We start from the raw sequence: 23,435 nt of genomic DNA on the forward strand, positions 1-23,435 counted from the left end.
GTCAATGATGGGGTTGTGGATGCCCGGACTATCCAAAATGCACAACTTGTGGTTCAGTTTGCAGGACAGAATCCTCCACCTCAGAACAACACAAATGTTCCTTCAAATCAAGGTCGCATCACATCTCATGATGAACCAAGACCTCGTCAGCAAAAATAGAAATGAACATACCCTCCCTTAGGGGAACCCATTGAAACAGTATTGCGACAACTCATTTCTCAAAATTTGGTCACTCTACCTAAACTATCAAACTATGAGCCTCAGGTCAAACCGGCATGGTGGAGAGATACTGAACACTATGAATTCTATCAAGGAAGAGGACACAAGACAAGTAATTGTCACCGCTTGAAAGATCTTATTCAGGATCTTATTGACCGAGGAGAAATTGAAATTGAAGGACATGACCCAAAAACAACAAATAATGATCATCTGATGTTCAAAAATCCACTTCCATCCCAAGATCAAAGGGGTCCTTCTACTTCTAGGCGAGGCACTGATACCACTGATTATACACAGGCTGCGTATAATTACATTATAAATCACCTGTATGATGCCAATGAACAAGTTGCAACAATAACCTTCAAAAATCCCAACTCAAATTGCAATGTTGTTACACGTCGTGGCAAGGTCACCATAAAGGCAGCTCCACAAGGCACCACCTCTATCCCAAAGCAGTACAACCTTGTGGAACAATTAGACAAAACCCCTGCGCTTATATCCATTTTAGAGCTTTTGTGCCTCTCGCCATCTCATAAAACTATCTTGGATCAAGCACTCCAAGAGGCGTCAGTCCCTACAAATCTGAATACAAACCAATTTCAAGCCATGGTTGGAAGTCTGAAGTCATCACCTTGTCTCACTTTTTCTGAAAGTGATAACTCTTCCTTCCAGCAACCTCATAACACCTCACTCCACATCGAAGGATTTATTAACCAGCATAGGATCAAGCGAGTCTTGATCGATAATGGAGCAGGCTTGAATATTTGTACATTACAGTTGGTCACAACATTGGGATATGCAGTAGAATCAGTGGATCCTCGCAAGAAGATCACAATCAAAGCCTATGACGACGTAGAGCGTTCATCCAAAGGAGCTGTGGTACTACCAATCCGAGTGGGCCCCGTGGTAAAGCACATCATTTGTCAGGTTCTGGACCTTCCTCTGCCATACAATCTATTGTTAGGACGACCTTGGATACATGCCATGCAAGTCGTTCCATCTACCTACCATCAATGTATCAAGTTCCCACATAATGGTGTAGAGATCACAATCTTGGGCGATGCAAATCCCTTTGCGTTTTGCCATAATATCAGCCATCAACCAGAGATTACCATTCCCAATAATAGAGAAGCCATTTCCTCCACATCCTATATAAGTCTCACCTCTCTTGCCAGTTCAAACACCACTATACCAAAGCAAGAAAAGCTTAAGATGAAACTAGTAGAGGAAGGTCCTGGGGAATACAACTTGAGTCAACTCTTTTGTGTGGGACAAATGCCCACTTCTCCTCGAACACATGGTAAACCACAGCAGTTACTCCAGCAACCACTAATCACGCCTGCATGTGCTTTGACGCCTTTCATCCTTGGAAAGAGTCAAGAAGAAGAAACCCAAGATGAGGACTTGGCGGAATGGATCTATAAAGATACCATCACCACTGATCTACCACAAGTTAAACTTCCTAGGAATCAGTATGGCAAAGGCCTCCTCATTATGCAAAGGATGGGATATGATGGTCAGAGTGCTTTGGGATATTGCAAACAAGGACGACATGAACCGCTGCTCCCGGAATTAAAGCCCAAAGGTAACACAGGCCTAGGCTTTGAAAAAGAGATCTTTCCTAAGCTCAGATTCAAAGGAAAACCCAACAAACCATTTTGTCCACCTACTGCAAAAAGGACACCTTTCATAATCAAAGCACCATCAAGCACCATCCCAACTGCCCCATCGAGGCTCAAAACCCTAACACAACTATCACCAATGTCGCTCATCCCACCAAGCGAACCAGTAATCCCATCAGCAGCACCATTAGCAGCAGCAACTGTATCAGAACCTGCAGCAGCATCTATAGCACCAGTAGTTCCAGCAGACGCAACTAAGTCAATATTACTGATACTCCCCATATTGGATTCCTTTATCCCCATCAATCTTCCTGCAGCACCGATCACTACAAAGGTACATCAACCAATCACACCTGCAGTATTTAACTCAAAGGACATCCCAGTATGGTATAGTAATCAAATGCTAGAAAGTGACTCAGAGACCAACTCACATGAGTGGGAATTTGATTCTGTACAGCTTAACACTTTAGATGAGGAAGATGCACCACTACCTCCACCATGCAAAGACATCCCTGTTTACGGAGAAGCACAGATAAAGACCACTTGGGTTCCTGAACTGGAAACATCTTCCACAGACCCTACATCTCATCCTACGCCTGATTCTGATAGCGAGAGTACCATCAATGACCTTCACCATAACGTCTTAACCCTCACTGATACATCTAACGCACTTAACCTAATCGATGAAGTAATGCCCATTATCCACCCTGAACTCATTGAATGGAACCAACCAAATCCCCCATGTCTTGACCTCTTCCAAAATGATGAGGCCATCATTGACTTTTTGGAATTAAGGGATAACCTACCAAGTGGGGATCACAAAGCTAGATTCGCCATTGAACTTAATAGCACAGCATACTTCGGGGTGGATGCCAAACCTTTCAGCTGCAAAAATATAACAATAAAACATGGGTCTTCTAGTGAAAACCACATTGTGGCACTGTTTGATCCAACAAAAATAAAAAGAAAGAGCGTATCCAATGGTGAAAACCTCTCTGAGGCACCTGTGGATGAAGGGTTTGACATTCCCCCTGATAGTACACAACAGGAATGATCAACGATTCTCATCGAGGAAACCAAAGAATACAATGTGGGGACTCCTGAAAATCCTCATCTCATACATCTTGCATCTCTTCTCACTTCAGGGGAATAGCCTAAGTTTATAGAGTTCTTCCAGAAGCTTCAGATCAACTTTGCATGGTCATATGCAAACATGTCTGGGCTTGATCCTGATTTAGTCATGCATCACCTCACCATAGCAAAAGGAGCCAAACCTGTCAAGCAGAAGCTTCGCAAGATGCATCCTCAGATTGCAGTGCTAGTCAAAACAGAACTCAAGAAACTCCTAGATGTTGGTTTCATTAGACCAATTGATTATGCAGATTGGATCTCCAACATTGTGCCTGTCGGCAAACCAAAAGGGGGCATCCGCATTTGTACTGACTTCAGAGATCTGAATAAAGCATGTCCTAAGGATGACTTCCCCCTACCAAATATCGACATCATAGTGGATCTAACAGCAGGACATGCCATGCTTTCACTCATGGATGGCTTTTCAGGATACAATCAAATAAAGATCGCACCAGAGGACCAACATAAGACAGCCTTCACATGTCCATGGGGCACATATTGCTGGAATGTAATGCCCTTTGGTCTAAAGAATGCAGGAGCAACCTATCAAAGAGCAATGACCACCATCTTCCATGACATGATGCATACCATGATGGAAGATTATGTTGATGACTTACTAGCAAAATCACTCACCAGAGAAGGGCATCTCCACATCTTAGATAAAATCTTTGATAGACTAGAACAATACCATGTTCGACTCAACCCAAAGAAATGTGTCTTTGGAGTGACCTCCGGGAAGCTTCTAGGATACATTGTCTCAAGCAAAGGTATTGAGGTCAACCCAGCAAAGGTCAAAGCAATCATGGACATGCCACCTCCAAAGAATATTAGTCAGCTAAGGACATTACAAGGACGACTTCAATCCATCCGAAGATTCATTGCACAATTGGCTGATAAGTGTCACCCATTCACACACCTGCTACACAAGAACATCCACTTTCAGTGGGATGCCCGATGCCAGCAAGCATTTCAGACACTTAAAGACTATCTCATGAAACCACCATTGTTGATCCCACCAGATCCAAGTAGACCGTTGTTACTCTATATCTCAACAACCAATACAACATTGGGTGTACTACTGGCACAACATAATGCAGAAGGAAAAGAGTGTGTTGTTTACTACATCTCTCGCACACTGGTGGGCTATGAACTCAATTACACACCTATTGAGCGAGCTTGCTTAGCAGTAATCTTAGCGGCCACTAAACTGAGGCATTATCTGTTAACACACAAAGTACAACTTATTGCAAAGATTGATCCACTCAAGTATTTACTTAACAAAGCAGCATTGACAGGTCGCTTGGCCAAATGGGTGATGATTCTAAGTGAATTTGACATTGAGTATGTGGATCGTAAAGCTATCAAAGGTCAAGTTATTGCAGATCAGTTGGTCAATGCACCTCTCATAGGTGATCATCCTCTCATTTCCAATTTTCCAGATGAAGAGATATTCATGATCACAACAACACAACCATGGAAATTATACTTTGATGGTTCATACACTAGGCATGGCTCGAGGGCAGTCATTCTGTTTATCACACCTCAAGGTGACAGCATCCCGAAGTCTTACAGGCTCACATTTCCATGCACCAACAACATAGTAGAGTATGAGGCCTTGATCACGGGACTCAGGTTAGCCGTACAATGGAAATTACAAGAACTACAAGTATATGGCGATTCCCAACTAGTCATTCGACAAGCAACAGATGAATATCAGACCAAAGATGATAAACTCATGCCATATAAGCAAATGGTGGACACTCTAAAGACATCATTTACTACTATCACTTTTGAGCAAATACCAAGAGATCAGAATCGAGCTACTGACGCTATGGCTACCATCGCATCTCTCCTAGATCTTCCACAAAATTCAACATGCTACGAGTTCTTGGTAGAACAGCTTTGGATCCCCGCTTATGATACCCCTGAATCTGAGATGATATGTCACCTTGTCGGTTCTGAATCCCCATGGTATGGTGAGTTCTACACCTATCTCCGCGATCACACCCTTCCTCCCAACCAATCGAATAACCAACGTAAAACCTTCATTCGCCAAACTGCTCGATATACCATTATTGCCGAAACCCTATACCGACGCGGTCTTGATGGTACTCTCCTTCGATGTCTGGAACAAGATGAGATAACAAAGGCTTTGGAAGAGGTACAAGAAGGAATTTGTAGGACTCACTCAAGTGGTCTGTCACTAGCCAAGAAATTCCTGCGCAATGGATACTATTGGCCATCTATGGAAAAAGATTCCTACTACTTTGTCAGGAAGTGCAAGAAATGCCAAGTTCATGGTGACCTGATACATGCACCAGCACAGGAATTGCAACCAATCACAACACCATGGCCTTTTTGTCAATGGGGCCTTGACCTTGTGGGTAAGATTCATCCATCTTCATCCAATGGCCATAAATTCATTATTACCGCCACCGAATATTTCACAAAGTGGATCGAAGCTGTTCCACTTACCCAAGTCACTGGCAAGCAGATCACCTCATTCATCCTCAACTACATCATCTGCCGGTATGGTGTGCCCATGTCCATCATCACAGATAACGGTCTTCCTTTCAAAAATCAAGATGTCCGCAAACTCTGTGAGAAATTTCATATCCAACACCGCTTTTCCACTCCTTATTACCCACAAGGCAATGGTCAGGCCAAAGCATCCAATAAAAACATATTAAGAATCCTAAAGAAGACAGTCAATGATGTCGGCCGTGATTGGCATGTTCAACTGAATCCAGCACTATGGGCATATCGAACTAGCATTCGAACCCCTACAGGCGCAACTCCTTATTCATTGGTCTATGGTGTCGAAGCTATTTTACCTATTGAGGTGGAGATACCATCACTACGGGTTTCCTTGCATAATCTAATAGATGATGAAGCATATAGAGTATCCCACCTTCAGGACTTAGAGTTACTTGATGAGAAACGACAAGCTGCATACAATCATCTCAAAGCCTATCAGTAGCGCATGAGCAGAAGCTACAATCATTGAGTTAGGCCTCGTACATTTGAGGTAGGTGATCTTGTTCTATGAGAGAATCCTCACAACCAACCAAACAGAGAACATCAGGGCAAGTTTGAATCAAACTGGCTAGGCCCATATGTTGTCACTGCTGTGTTCGGGTCCGGGGCATATCAATTGGCTACATCGGAAGGAGAACCGCTTGCAGATCCAATCAACAGCATGCACCTAAAATGGTTTTATACCTAAGCTATACAGAGCATCAGGCTCCCCTGCATACCAAAAAATACCAAAAACATTCAGAAAAATATCCTGAAGAAATACAAAAACATTCAAAAAAAGTAAAGAAAAATCATGCATCCAAATGGTGAACAACCACTCCGGTGGCACCTTGGGTAAGTGCGATGGTGAAAACCTGGCAAACAGGCGCCACTCGTAAAGACAATGGCTCCAGTATCTTTCAGATTCATTGCAATCACATTCATGCATCCACACATCCATCCATCTAAACCATGGCTTGTTATTTGATTTGTAATCAAAGAAAGTACTTCATGCATCTTGCATCCCGCTTTGTCATAGTCATGTCTACACTTGGGGGCAATGCCCTTAAATCTAGTTGGTGGAAGTGAATTCTACATTACTGGTGATTCATTGGGTAAAACATTCAAAACTGTTTCATAAAATCCAAAAACATTCAAAACTATTTCACAAAATCCAAAAAAACATTCAAAAATGACTCACAAAATCCAAAAACATTCAAAACAATTCAAAATCCAAAAACATCAGAAAACATAAAAAAATCAAACAAAAAAAAACATGGCAATACATTGTACATACCCATCTGAGCAGATCCCCAACAAACATTGCGACATACTTAACAAAATGACCATTTATCAATCAAACCAATCAACATCAACACTCAAAAACTGTCTTCAACAAGGATGCATCCTTCCTTACCAAAACAAAGACAAAAGTGACGTTTTCTTTGACAAGAAAATTATGTTAAGCCATCAAATACTTGGTTGCTTTGTGAGTACAATCATTCGTTTATCTGTATTGGGATCTTTCAGTATTATTTTGTATCGTTTGCGCATTATTTCCGATGAAGTTTTGGGGCATGTACTAATGGTGTCTACGTGGGAAGTTCACTAAGCTATGTGATCATAGGCAAAAATACAGTCATAGATCACTACGGCTTGCTGACTACAACATATACCTAGACCATATGGGCATAAACCATTACCAAGGATCCTTATTCTTTATTCTTTATGTATATATTGTTTGTTTGCAGGAACAATTCTCTTTCTTTGGTTCCTCCTACCTCATCCAAACTGGATAAAGGTTTTATCTCTTATTACAGTATGCACTTGTCTCAGGATATGATTAGCCTAAGATCAAGGAGGATGATCCAAGTCATGCATGAAAGGAGATAATCCTTGTCTGTTCCGCAAGCAATACTCAGGTCAACTTGATCCATTATATCAAGTTGCTTGTATTAACTTGCTATATCAAATCCATGTAAGAAATACTCTAGTCATCTTGAATCTTTATGTCAAGTTGCTTGTATTTTCTTACAACATTTTAAAGCTCAATGATGAAAAATAAAGCACTATGGATCATCATCTCATCTCATCTATATATATTGCATTTCGTTGCATTCCACCCATCCATACATTCATAATAGCTGCATATCATGCATACATAGTCATAATAATGCATACTCTATTTTACTCCTCTTCTTCCATAGGACTCGGTCCTAGTCCTCCATATCTTCTATCTAACATCGAATCCCCCCTCACCCTACCTATCTTGATCATCAACATCATCCTAATCCCTTCATCGCTTCCCATCCTCACTCATCCACAAATTAAGCCAGTTACTCTGTCTACACAGATACATCGACTCCCACACACCTAGACTATCAACAGATACTCTAATCAAGTATCTTCGGGTCTCAACAAGTAATTGATCATGGTAATCCTAGACTACATCAGGCATTTATCATAATGACCTAGTCTCAACGGGGCTGCTATGATTCACCACAATCATCCATCCCACGTACACACTATCAATTGATCAACCAATCAAACACAATCTAATGGACAATTACATCAATTGTCTAAGTCTCAATGAGTATTTTGCTTCATATACCTTGACTTCATCGGGCAATTACATCAATTGTCTAAGTCACATCAGGTCACTTTGATTCACTTACTCAGACTTTATCATGTCCAAGCGACCAACTGACATCAACTGTCATGCTTTGACTTGACCGGAGCAATTAAACCGATTGCACCAGATTGTCTAACCAATTTTGATCAATTGTATAGCATCAATCCAAACCCCACACTACATCTGCTATGTATCTCTTGCATGACCTCAAGGTACCCACTGGCTTGTTGTTTCTTCATATTCACTCCATTTTCTCCCATTCTTTCATCATTAGTTCTAATTTCTTCTATTCTACCTCCCCTCCACTTTTCATTCTTTTTCGAGAGATCGCTCGATTTTTCAAAAAAAAAAATTCGGCCCATCTCTCGAGGGGGCATACCACCCATTAAATTTATATTTTATGGGGCATTTCTTCACACCTATTTTTCTTTCTTTGAAACGACACGATAAACTGCACCGTCTCAAAGAGGGGCAAATGTAGTCACATAAATTTGTCCACTTAATTAAATGAATATTTAATATTTATTTGATTATTTAACCATCAATTAATAATTAATTAAATTAATATATTTAATTAATTCATCTTAACCCTCTTCTCCTATTAATTAAATAAAATATTCAATTTATTTGATTTAATTCACTTAACCAAATTCAGACCATTAATTAAATAAATAAATCATATTTATTTAATTAAATCTTCTCTCACATTTAAATAAATTAATATTTATTTAAATCCCCCAAAATCCCACCTCTCACATTTAAATAAATTAACATTTATTTAAATCACCTTTATCCTCTACCCACTTGCATTTTCCTACAAATGCAAGTTGCACAACTATTTTAAATAAATTATTTATTTAAAATCCTATTTATCCTCACCCACTTGAAACCTTTAATGGTTTCCCTTAAAGTCTTCAAAACTTGATGGCTTTAAAGTTTTCAAACTTGATGGCTTCCTTCTATAGTCTTCTTAAGCCTTTAATTGCTTCCCTTAAAGTCTTCAAGCCTTTAATGGTTTCCCTCAAAGTCTTCAAGCATTTTAATGCTTTATCTTCCTTTTTCTCATTTAAATAAATTAATATTTATTTGAATATTTATCCAAATGCAGATTACACTATTTAATTGAAATAAATGATTTTATTTTAATTGAAAATACCAAAATTCCTCCCACTTGCATTTTCCTACAAAATCCACTTACATGCCTAAACCCCTTCTAGATTCTTCTAAACCCTTCCTAATTAACCTAATCCATCCCCTAAATATTGTCACATTCCTAAGCAAATTGGAGTCACTTCTCAAAGACTCCAAAGTCTTTGAAAAGCAATTAATGCTTTGTGTGTTCAACAAATTAATATCTAAAGTCTTCCAAACCTTATGGCTCTTACATGACCATTAATGGTTAATTCCACTTGCACCCATGGTTAAGGACTTTGACCCCTAACTTAACCCTCATGTAACCCATGTGTCTCTTCAAAGCATTTATTTCTTTGACTAGGGTAACCATCATGTCCCCTCAAGCATTTAATGCTCCTTATCTCTCCTCTCAAGCCTCCTCATAGTGACACTTGTCAACATGGGATTGGGTTGAAAGTCTCACATGGATTGAATATCTTTCAATCCTAACCCTTGTTAAGATTACTCAATCTTAACCCTTCATTTCCCCATTTCTTCTATAAATAGAACCCTTCTCCTCAAGCAAAGAAAGAAGCATTAGAGTATTGTTGTTATACTGGCATTAGCATAGAGCTTTCTCATAGCATCACTATCTACACTTGCATAGCATTTGCTTATCATATTCAACTATCTTGAATCTCCATATGGCATCCATGGCTAGTGCTAAAAGCTGAGAGCTACACTCATTTGGGACTTGGAGAGGAGAGGAACAAGGGAGGAGCAACTATGAGCATCTTGATTAGCTATTTTATTCTATGTTTATATGCTTTCTATTTCATGCTTAATATTTCTCTTGATATGCCTGTTTAGGATAATCTTTTGTTGCTAACACTAACGTTTGTTTCTTGTGCTCTTGTGTGTGTTGCCATCAAACAGATTTTCTAATCCTTTTTGCAGAGCATCAGATGCTAACATAACATAAATTAAACCATATTTTAAGATTAATTCAGATAATTTGCATAGTTTGACTGTATAAAGATCATCAAATAATAACCTTAGGTCTAGGATAAATAAGATCCAATAATACTAAAAAGACATCAACCAGGGGAGTTCTATGACCTAAACATTGTCCAAACATATGATCAAAGAAAGAGTTTTATGACAAAATTTGACAAAATGGAGCCATTATTTTGGCTCATCACCAAGTATTTATATTCCATATTGGTTGAAATTGATTGAAAAGTGGTAGTTTGGACTCTAGAGAAAAGTTGCTAGAGTTTTGATATGAAAAAAGACATTTTTCTCCCACATAAAATAATTTAAACCCCCTCTTAAACTAGTATAGTGAACTGATAGAGTCAAGAACTTACTGTACTTTGGCTGAATAATGACACTTACACTTTGAATTCTTCTTTGCAAACACTTGTTAAAATGGATTAGTTTTGAATTCCTTTAATATTTTATGTGCCCTTGTACCTACTACTTCAGTGTGTTAATGATCATTAATTATGGTGGGTGAGATTTTCTTTGACACTTAATGTGTTCTTAACACCATGATTTTTGAAAAAATAATAGTTTGATAAAGTTGGGTGAGCTTTTCGTAGGTTTTGAAAACCTAGTCGGACTTTGAAAGATGTTTCAAAACCTTCCTTCATTATTAAAGTTTACACTTGCAAGCTTGTGAAAATATTCTTTGTAAAGGATAAAGCATTTTTATGGGTTTCACTTTGAGCTCCGACATATTTTTTAAAACCTTGTCGAGTCTCAGTCTCGAAGATGGTTTTGAAACTTATTCTCTTCTTTGAAGACAAGTCTTGCGAATCTACAAGAATTTCCTTTATGAAAAGTTTAGCACTTTTTGAGGTTATGAGTTTTGAGTTGGGCCTAATGTGGTTATGAAAACCATGTTGGGTCTTAACAACAATTTCAAAACCATGTCTAAAGATTGACAACCAAAGATAAGATGAACTTTGAGTTTTGAAATAAAGGTGTTTGATCATAAGAGTGAAGGTTTTGAAAACCTTTTCAAAGACTGATAAGGTTGCGAAAATCATAATGGGTCTCAACATAGTTTTGAAAACTAAACTAAAAGTTGACATGAAGGAGACTTAAAGATTTTTAAAAGCAAAGGTTTTGCTGGAGTTCAATATAGTTTTGAAAACCTCATAAGAGACCAACAGGGTTGTGAAAACCCTATCAGGTCCCAATGGTAGTTGTGAAACCAATGCAAAATGTTATGACAAAGGAGAAGGTAGGGAAATTTCTAAGTGTAGATGATTTTGTCAAAGTTTAATGGGATTTTGGGAACTCGATCAAGGGTCAACAAAATTCTGAGAACCTTTAAAATCCTTCTTTGAAAAACTAAAGACATTTATGAAGGGAACAACAAAAAACAAGGTAACACTCAACATGACGATGAATAAGAAGATAATGTGTATACTCTCAGTCTTAGTCATACAAAATATGTTATTTTTACTCAAAAGATAAAAGATATAGCTATCACACCACATGTTCATGGTACACTTGAATACATTAAATAATAAAATAATAATGAAGGAAGAGTTTGCATACACATGATAATCATGACACAAAATATGGTGGTATGATGGTCGGCCTTTGTGTTGCAATGAAACTTGCATTAGAAACAATACTATGCCAAAATTATAAAGATGAGATATCAATTACAACACATACAACATAGATATACTCTCTTGATTAAGACTAAGTTGTTGATGAAAATATCTATTGAAACATCTCCAAAACAAGGACATGACACACAAATGACTACATAAAGAATGCCACCTTTGTATACCATTTTTGTGGACACAAATATATAGATGAAAATACTTGATCACCCCTCTCCATATGCATAATCTTAACATTATCTAGAGGATACTCCCGAGGGGGAAATTGGTTTCATATGGTACATATTTTTTGGCCCTATAGAAATTGATACAGATTCAAGTAATATTATTGGCTCTTCTCTTTTTTCATGCCTGTATTACACATTTTCACTTGATCTTACAACTTAGGGGTAAGTAATTACTGCTTTTTGTAGGTGTCTTGTACTTTTTTTTTCTCTTCTTAGGGATAAGAGTTGGGGCATCTTTTTACCACATCTTCCAACATATTATTTAACTATAATGATAAGTACATCTCATGCATGTATTCTCTACTTATCTTCACATATCATTTCACCTACCACTCTCAATCTTTCAAATTTTAATTTTATATTTATTTTCATGATCATGCTCAACTTCTAGTCATAACTTTTCTCTCTTCTTCTCTATTTGTGTGCACTCATCAGAATACACAATTTGAGGGTGCATAATATCTACTAATTTTACTTTTAGTTTTACGTAGTCTCATAGATGAAATACTTGATAGCTCTAAAAATCGATTGCCTAAAATTTTCAAATTTTGAGCTCAAAACATTGATTTTTCAGGTTTTACTTGTATCCTATGTGAACGATCCAAGGTCTAGGGTTTAAGATTTATCAATTTCTTTTACATTTTGTGAAGAAAACCCAAGCAATGATATATTTTGTTGTTCCTTTTTCCCACTTAAGGATGAGGGTTCCACTTTCATTCGCAGGGCCATCTTCATTTCCTATGTATTAAGTGGTGATTAACCAGTTCATGAAATATGATATTCCTAAGTCATTTGCATAGAATTTCCTATGACTGGTTTTCCTTTTAATTATTTGTGCTCACGCATGTATTTTCCTAAGTCTAAAGAGTCCTAAATATTTTGACCGTTTGCTAAAGACAGGGTGGATCCAATGGCTAGCGCTTCCCCGTGATCGAAGATGCGAGGATTTTAATGACCGCGACATTAAGAGATTGTGTCGCGTGTTATCGGCAGAAACCGACAGGGTTGGCAGTGTAACCGGTCACAAGCATTGTGTTACCGGTTCATAGGCGGTAAAGGTCAATCTACTAATAGTCCCATCAATTTGCACATGCTCATAATGAATGGGGATATTTTATCTCGAGGTAAAAGGTGCCTGACTTTTAAAATCCTGGAAGAGTTAACGGGCAGTATGCAAAGCGGTAAAGATTTAACAGATCAGACAACCCTCGTATTCCTGCGATGGAAGTTGTAGGGAGATTATGGACCGTGGCATCACAAGATGATGCCAATGATCAGGAAGACCTACGGTGAGGTCACTGATGGAGTTTGGTTGAAGGATGATATGGCACTGTTCAGTCAGGATTTTGTGGGTCCACGGATACAGATGGAAAGTCAAAGTACTAATTCAGCAAATAATGACCATTAGATTTGGCGAGCTAGGTGAGATCTGCGATTGAGTTTCAAATGAGAAGTTAGGAGGGATTTTGAAGGCACCGATCGCAGCCCGTGGGAAAAGGCAGAATGAATGGGATTTAGACTTGTCGATTCAGGATTGATTAGACAGTCAAAGATGATGTCCCAGAGATGTGAAAGGATTTGGATAAGCTTCCAATTCAAGTGTGATGGATCACGAGTTCTCTGATGAATTTAGAGATTTGTCTGTTGGCAGAGATCCTAAAGCAGAAGAATGTACACCCATGGAGGAATAAATTAAGATAAAATCACTCGCATCAGATGGACCTTGACAAAAGAATGCAGTAGATGTGATGTGCATGAATTCTAGTGTCCATAGCTGGCAGAGTAAATTGAGAACACCAGAGTGATGATGTTTCAAGAACAAACACTACTTGAGGAAGTATTATTCAACTATAAATACAACAAGGTGGTGATCGAATTGGTAGAAGAGTATGAAGCCTTTTCATTTTTTAAATGTAGTTTTTCCTTCTGCAGAGGAAATGATGTTTGAGCGAGCTTGTAGATGGAGTTGCAATAGGAGTTTTTCTCTCATGTGTGAGTATGTATATTGCCATAGGGGATGTGAGAGTGGGGAGGATTGCTAGAGGGGGCGTGAAAGCCTTTTCTTATGAAGAAAGGCCACGCATGGCACAACCTGTGTGTCTACTCAATCACTGGGTGGCAAGGGGTTTTGAGAGAGAGCCCGCAGAGGAATGAAAAAGGAACATGTCTGGGTAGGGAGAGACATCAATCCATCCATGTAGCTACATGGAAGCTACGACCCCTCCCCAACATATTATGTTTACCCTCTAACTCCCCCTCCTTCTACCTTTGATCCTAGGCATGAAGGTTGAAGCTCTTCTTCCTCTAGTTTATAGGCGACCTTTCTTCTTGCCAGGACCTCGTTTCCTTTCCTCGGAAGGGAAACACTCAATAGGACAAATGCACAACATCTCACACTCCATCTAAAGGTGTCTGGGCTCAAACGTCATGGCTCAAATGGTTTTGCCCCTACCAATTTTCAGCTAAGAACGATGATTCACAGGTGCCAACGCATGGACATGTCAACAATTTTGTAACAGAATTGTGTATAGCCTCTAAGGCTTGGTTTTGATGACAAGTGTCTTTTGGCTTGAAGCTTGTTGATCCCTTACTTTTTATAAAAGGGAATTCAAGGCCATTAGTTAGGGTTTCAAATTTTATGAGAAGGATCTTTGTAAAATAGATATTTTCTACAGGGTTAGGTTCTAGGTAGTTCTGGAGAGTCATAGGAAATAACAAGGACTGTAATGTTATTTTGCATAGCATTAAAGTAATAGAATAGTTGCAAGTTCTCTTTTTCAAGTGGGTTATTTTGTATTTGAATTTGTTGGCTATCATTTGATAAAAGATAGCTTATGATGTTAATGCAAATATATTTTTCCTAATTTTTACTCTCTTGTGTGTGATTTTATCTTCTTTTAAGCAAATGGGATCAAGGGTTTTGTTTGTTTGTTGCATTGTTATGATGTATGTATTCTTCCATTCAATGCTTTAGTCTAAGGGGTTAATTAAAATGCTTGAATGAGATTACGGAGAAAATAAGGCTTTCCATAGGATTTGATAAGCAGTTCAGGTGAAGGATTGTAAGAAGAACAACATTGTAAGGCAGTATTGTTTTAGGCTAGACCAGTTGTTAGACGAATTTTTATCAGATTTTCAGTATCACTTTTTCATAGACTCTATAACCCAAATGAATAAGGCACCGGTATTTGCTAGCAAATGTCATTAGGTTTTCAGTTTCCGGTTTATCTTCTTTATGATTTCTCAGAACAAATCTTATGAATATCAAAATATCATTTATTAAGTTTTATGTATTTTCTGACGGTCGTCCCACCCTCTCTCATACTCTATCTTAAGGCTGAGGATCACTGAAGGATTTTCCATCCTTGAGCATTCATTCTTTCTGTTGAGTCTTTTCATGAGAAAATATGCTTTGTTTTCAGTAAAGTTCCTGAATATCATTGCAGAGAGTAGGATATCTTATTGAAGGGATCACCCTCCTTGGTTTTGCAGAGCCTAAAGTGCAGAAGGACTTTCTATCCTTGTTATTGTTGGTCCAAGCCTAACAAATATTGATAGTTGGAGGTGGCTCTCCATAGATATTTGGAGGAAATTATCTTGGTCTCTGTCCTGTAGCAGTGTAAACCCATTGTCCATTTTGGGAACCAACAAAAATTGGTGACTCTATTGGGGAATGATATGAGTTGTAAAGAATCACTGGTTAGGAAAGATTTACCAAATATATAGTTGAGATTTTGCCTATAGAGTGATAAAGCTTCTTAAATTGTCCCTTGTCGGTTTGAGTCAATTCTCATAAATGTCGCTGAGAAATATGTTGTAGTTCTTTTTCTATAAAGAGTTTGGTCCAGATTTGTCCGTCTTTTAAGATTATATGTAATACCTCACAATTGTGAGTGGTGACTCTGAGACTTTGAGATCTATGCACCAGTGTGTGTCTTCTTGAAGAAGAACCAAGAAACTTGTAGGAAAGATGAAGCAAACTTGAGCTCTTATGATGAAGTACCCAGAAAAGTTGAGGATAGAATCAGTAATGCGATTTGATGATAAGGAAGTGTTGTAGTGCTATGTTGAAACAAATTTGACCTGTGAAGAAATTCCAATTGTTTGAGTATTTGTCCTTTGCAAGGAGGTGGCGACTTTTTCAAAAGATCAATGTTAAAGATTTTAAGGATTGAAGGTGATTTTGCAAGTCCCGAGTTAAAGAAGGTAGAAACAACTTCAACATTTCTAGGTATTTAGATTTTCATGAGTCAAGTGTATTTTCATGAAAATTGTAAAAAAAAATGTTCCCTAAAGAGTGAAAGAATCCCTATGGAAGGGAGTGGTAGTGAATATTTTACATGCTCTTGTGATTCAGTTTCCATTTTCTGTATAAGATTAGATGGAGTATGTTTTGGGCTTTACAATGTAATAGTTTAAAGTTTTGTGGAAAAGGGAAAGAAATAGGGAAATGAATGAAAATATGTATCATGTGCATGTGTTTCCCTATGAAATGTCAAATACAAATGTGAAACCTATGTCGAGTCATCATAAAGATTTCTTTAGGGAAAGATATAAGCCATTGAATTTTGATGGTATCCAAGGTTTCCCAAATTCTGTTCCTGTAGGGGTTAGGGAACAATTACCAGGATTCAATGGGAAAAGGTCAGGATCAACACAACAACATTTGCAGGAGCTTTCTGAGTTGATGGAAGATTTTGGAATAAATTAGGAAGATGTTTTCATGAAGTTGTTTGTTCAGTATTTGAAGGAAAATGCCAGAGACTTGTTCTCCTACATGCCAGTATGCTCTATTTCATCATGGGATGAGTTGAAGGTGGTATTCATGGAATAGTTTGGTGAAAGAATTATTCCAAGCTCAGTTATGAAAACATTCATGGACATTCATAAAAAAGAAGATGAGTTACTACCTTCTTTTAATCTCAGGTTTGCTAGGGCATTGGATGACATTCCTAGCAATTATAGACCAAACGATGCAGTATGCTTAGTTGTTTATTTGGCTACATTTGAAGAGGAAGAGAGTTATTTGCTGAGAGATAAGGATCATAAAACCTTACATCAAGCTTATAGGATAGCAATGGATATTGAGAACAACTTGAAGTATGGAATCCCCAAGGGTTACATATCTACAAGGGTATGCTATCCCATAATATTAGAGGTTACAAAAAGGCATCAATCAGAAGATAAAAATATCTATCAAGACCTTTATATCCCTACTGATCACATTAGCCCTGTTGTTGATTATGATTAGAACAAAAGTATGAGTGAAGAGAACTTGTCCCAGATAGTGGTTATTCCTCATGTTGGTGAAGAAGAGGCTAATGAGAAAGTATCTGACATATTAGATGTAGAGATGGATATGGTGTCAATCAATTTATTGAAAGATAGCAACAATGATTTCTCTAGGAAGAATACCTCGCAGGAAATTGGTTTGTAGTCTTGTATTTCAGATAGATCTGATAGTGAGTGTGAATAATTGGATATTTTTATGTCTGAAATGGATGTAAGTCTACCTGATTTTGATGATATGAATTTAGTCTCCTAGGAAATAGTTGTATATGACAATGAAAACTCAGATAATGAGATACCATCAATTTTAGTTGATGAGATCTGTGAGATAGATAATTGTGTGGTTTGTGTAAATAATGAGGAAGTCATATTAAACCAGTCTAGGGATCAACCCTATAATGAACCAGTTTTATGCAAAGAGTTAACTTCATTTGAAGAATGGGAGTTTGAAGAAGATGAAAAAGATTATGCTAAAAGCAGTTGTATTGATCTTCCAAGGGATTTCTATGAAATGGACCTGGAAACATTTATGACTACAAAATGTGAGGATGATTTACTCTTTGATGATACAAATACCATCATTGAATATGAGAGTGTGGAGTTTGTTGATGTTGACCAAGGTTCTAAAATAAATGAAGGAGATTGTTGTCTTGTTGCTCCACATGACATTTTGAAGCCAGAAATGGAATGTTTTATGTTACATAAAAATACCATTGTTGAAAGGGTAAATGATGACATTTTTTCGTCATGCAACGATCTAAATGTACACAAAGTTGATCAAGACATACTGGTCGCAACAATAAAAAATGGAAGTGAATTAGAATGGTTTTCAGGTATTGACTGTTCTGGTACGGATGTTTGTAAAATTGTTATTATATTGGATGAGACAACATATGAGATATTTCCTTTTGACCTTTGCAATGAGTTTGCACCATGTTTGCAAAAATGTTTTAATAATAAGCATGATATAAGGGTGCAAGCAGATGAAGAAAGCGATTTCTATGATGGCAGTTGCATAACAGAGTATGAAGTTTTTAACTTCTCTTTTCAACTTATTGAGGAAGACATGAGACCTGTTGAATGTTGTTAGCAACTCATCTCCATTTCGGATGGTGAGTTTGGATTCTATATATGTCATGCAAAGCTAGATCGCAAGGTTCAGGTGAATGGATATTGCAGTCAAATACAGGTTTTTTATAACATGTTGAGGAAGAAAAAACATAGTTATGATATCTCTAAATTGTTCTGTTGGGTCTCAAATCAACAGATTGGATAGGTTCTAAGGAAATGCCAACTCCTATGATCAAACCCTCCAATTGACTTGGCCAACATATAGAGTGAACCTGTTTAGTTGTTAACTCTCTCACTTCAGGCTCTGCAGGACCTAAGCGGGTGTACCTATTCACCAATTGTTCTTAATGACCGGTGCATTTTATAGCAGATTGAGTGTTTTGATCTGGTTCCCTCCTATCTCAAGATGGCATAGATTCCTAGGATGGAGATATAGTAGATGAGTTCAAGATTGTTGTTGTAGAAGCTATTTGATCTATGTTTCTTACTTAGTTACTCCTGTTGCTCTTAAAATGACATATGACGAATACGGTGATAAGTGTAATCTGTAAATAACCAGTGCCTTCTTCGCTGTTTGGGCTACAGAGTCATTATATTTTCTTTAGGACTTATTATGCGAACCTGTGAGACAGCTTTTTAACCCACCCCTTGATGGACCTGTCGGTTATTATATCTTTTGAGATCAATTGAATGCTTATATCATAAGTTGCCTGAACGAATTTAACCCTACCTTTAAGGGACCATTCAAGCAAGCACTACGAAGAACAATTACAATTCGCAAGCAGAACTTTTATTTCAACTTTATAACATAAATTTCATTCCAAGAATATGAATAACCTTATCTCTTTAGATAATATCACAAGCGATCGCCAAAACAAAATGAAATAATCTACAACGCATACGCAAAGAAAAACAACTGATCATAGCATGTATTCCATTAAAATTTGTATAACAGAGAACTTACAGGTTGGCATACATTGCTATCTTCTTCCTATTCTAACTTGTTACCATATTACAAAATGCCTTTCTCACATATATATGAGAGCAAGAGCCAAATATGAAAAGACGTGTCTTTTCAAAACGTTTAATCATTAATTTGAATATTCCTAAGAAACTTAAGTAAAAAGAGATTAAGAATTCCTAAATGATGAATATAATCATCCTCTTTGAAAGTCTTGATCTTAACACTCTATTTCTTCAATTATTCTCCTTGTGAAAGGTATCCGAAGATCATCTGGTTGACGGTAGGGGCCATGTCTTTGCTTCGGTCCAATCTTGACAGAGCCCAATCCTTGATGCTTATAAGCTCATTCCGCAAATCTTCCATGGACACTACTCCTCCTTCTTTATAAAATGAGGGCATTCCAATAGGGCTCCCATCATCCAATTCTTTAAGATCTCGCTTTAGCATACCTTCAAACTTAGCATGATCTTCTATGTGTGAAGTCCCTTCAGCCTTCTCCTCTGGCGTCATCACATCAATACTACTTATCACCTCATCCAATCATGCTTTTAATCTTTCATGCTCTCTTAATGCTTTTATAGTTCCAGCGTACACCCTCCAGTAATGTTCGACATGTATAAGCATGGTGTTGAATCGGTGTTCAATGATGTCATTAACCAATTTATCCATTTTTTGCTGGATATTGTTTATCTGTTTGGTAGCCTTATCTGCTTGATACTTCCAATATAGAGCATCAGAAACATCGTCCAAGCTCTCTCGTGTAGGATACGAGGCATATTCATTCAAGGGAATCCCTGTCTCAAGTTGTAATATTTTTGTTTGCAACTTTTGATTCTCTTCTTTAGATTTTTCATATAAGCCCTTATAAGTAATATTTTCTCTGACCAAAAACTCCATCTGATCCATATTTAATTTGGCCACATCCAGGTTCAACTTTGCAGTGACCCTAGGGTCAGTCTTTCCAACCTGATGAATCATGAGGTGTCCAAAGGTTTCTTCGATATCTACAATAATTGGCCTTTTTCCCTTTGGATATAATGCCCATTATAGGAGAGCCTTTTGATCAGGATCATACCCGGAGCCTAGGAACAATTTATCTACCTCCTGAGGCAACACCTGTTGATTCAAATCCTATTTTTTCAAGAATCTGTCAAAAAGAAGTGCAGAATTTATGTCCCAAACAGAGAAGATGATGACACCAGCTTCTTTTAATATTTTCCTCCCTTTCTCAGGGGTCATATCCTTCATGAGGGTGTCGATTTCATCCTATAATCTTTTCATCTGTTCTTCTTCGGGTCTTCTAGCCATGCTTTGTTTCACATGGGCCCCTTTATACTGGTACAAGAATGAAAGGAATTCCCTTGAAGAGGCGAATCCGTCATCAGCAACGAAATCCTCATGCTCTGTCATTCTTATGTCAACTACATCTTTAATGTTGAATTCACTAGTGTCTACATCAACTTTTGCTTCAAAACCCGGAGGATAATCCTCTCTAGGAGAGTCAGCAGGGATACTACTAGCAGTTGATTTTGGTGACATGTGAGCCAATGGTTGACTATCCTTTTCAGTATTGATAAAATGAAGGAACTGGGGGGGCACCCTATGCATAATCTCTACTTCATGTTGAAGTAGCCTTTTAGCTATCTCCACAGGGTCTTGGAGGTTTCCAAGCAGGTCTCCATCCACCATCCCCCTTGCTCTTTTCCATTTGAAGGCTTCCCAAGTCATTTCGCTTTTTTCTCTCAAAGCCCTGGCCTCTTCCCTTTCAAGGTTCTTGATCAAGTCATCTGGCATTTTAGCCACATGTATTCTGACCTTTAGTTTTTGTGACGCCCTGGCAACTCTTATATATCCCTCAGGATCAAAGTTCTCTCTAGGTTCACCCAAAGTCATGCCATAATAATCTAATTTATTTTGAAGTAGATGATAGCTTTTTGAACTTTTAACAATAAAATCGGAAAAAACCAATAACCCTGGAACAATGGACTGTTTACCAAAATCCGTAAGATGTTTGGCACTGACCGTAGATAACTGTCTCACAATCTCCAGGCTAGCCACCCTGTTTGGTACTGTAATTGGAAGCATGTATGGCTTTCCTTCATACCCAAATACCCTTATTTCTATATGATTATTGTGGCAATACCAGTCACCCCAATTGTGATCAATTTGGGACTCCGGAGAGAAGTCTTTTGGCCTGAGGAATCTCTTAATCTCAAGGGACAAAGTATAATCTCTATATTGCCCAAAGGCCGCACTAAGGGGTTTCACAAAATATTCCTGAAAGTGCCAGTACTGGTTGTTCATGAATCTTTGATCCCATGCAGAAACCCACAACTGAACTGGTTTCTTCAAACCATTCTTATCATAAGCTCTGATGCAGAAATCTTCTGACCAGAAATTGATTTCTTGTCCACAATAAAGAATAATATGCATCAATAAAGAGTACAATGAAAAATGGATATTCACAAGGTCTCCTTTCAACTTCTCCAAACCATGATTTAGGGCATCTGCAACATAAGTGGCATAATCAAATGACCTAGGGTCTTTCGATTGTAAATCGGCACACAGAACCATAACCCCAATATCCATGAGAGGATGAGCCTCTAAGCCTAATACTTGGGTTGCAGCATAGTATGTATATTTAAAATACGGATGGAAATGGTTGACATCGAATGGCACCTTGTCATTTTTGCTGAATGGAACAATGGACCCGCCCACTTTCGGCCGGTGAATAGGTAATCTCCATGTCCTGTAGATGTTTTCCAAGCTAAAGAATTCTTGCGACAGTTTCTGCATATCGATTTTCTCCTCTACTTCCCAGTCTAGATCAAACACCATATCAATAGTCTGTTTGTTAATCACCACCAAGGGATTCCCTCAGTAGTCGCATATGGTTTTGGTTCTCGGATTATAGCAATCTACCAGAGCTTTCATTAATTCAACATCCACAAACACATTTGGGACTACCAATTTCCCTAAGTTTTTCTTCCATAGATTACTTATGGGCTCAGGAGCATCCCTTCTTTTGTAACTAAATAGGAATAATTCATGTCCCCTGATTTTGGTCCATATGTCTCCCAGATGTTCAAATCGATCCTCCAATCCTTCTTCTTCACTTTTGATCTTTTTAGACCTCACGTTGGATGTCGGGCACTGGTCTAGCAAATCCTGAGTCAAAGCTCTACCTTCCTTTTTCTATCTTTTGGGCTTCTCTTCAGGGTTTAGCTCTTTCCCTTTCCTACTCCTTTTAGAAGAAGAAGACGATTCCATAATAAATACGAGAAATCAAACTTACTTGGAAAATTTGTCTAGCTCCTCTGATTATCGTTCACGAATTCCAGCAAATTCCTTGCAGCTTTCAGTTTCTTAGCATCAATCTGGTTCTTATGAAAAATTTCGATCAGTTCAGCTATAATTGCATGGGCAACTTGTGCACAGTTAATGTCTCGGCGTCTATAACGGCTATTCAAATGTTTAAACTTAATTGCAGATGTGACATTCTTCACTTGGGCTTTTAACTCTTTCGCGGGAAGTACTGTTCAACTGAAATGATCATAAATTGAGTTTTCGATGAAACCCTTGTCTTCGGTCGGATACTTTAGCCTTTCATCGAAAACTCACTTCCTTCGATATCACTTCATCGGTGAATAGCCTATGTCAAAAAATCCTTTTCAAGTCTCCTCGAAATCATCTTTTCTTCGATAAACTTTCTTTCGATAAGTCACTCGCAAGTTTCATCGAAATCATATTTCGATGAGTTCTATTCTTCGGTGAAAGTTCATGCAAGCTCTTCGAAAGTCATTTTCTTCGACATCCTCCTCATCGATAAAACCCCTCTGTTTTTGTTCAATACAATGCTATCGATGAGATTTGTATTTCGATGAATGCTTTTTGAATTTCTTCGGCAGTTGTTTCTCATCGAAATCACTTTTTGCCTTTTGTTTTTTGCTTTTCGATGAAACTGGAGTATCGATGAGCGGCTGCCTTCATTTATCGAAAGTGATA

The sequence above is a fragment of the Cryptomeria japonica genome, chromosome 11, assembly GCF_030272615.1.
Source record: "Cryptomeria japonica chromosome 11, Sugi_1.0, whole genome shotgun sequence".
Taxonomy (NCBI): domain Eukaryota; kingdom Viridiplantae; phylum Streptophyta; class Pinopsida; order Cupressales; family Cupressaceae; genus Cryptomeria; species Cryptomeria japonica.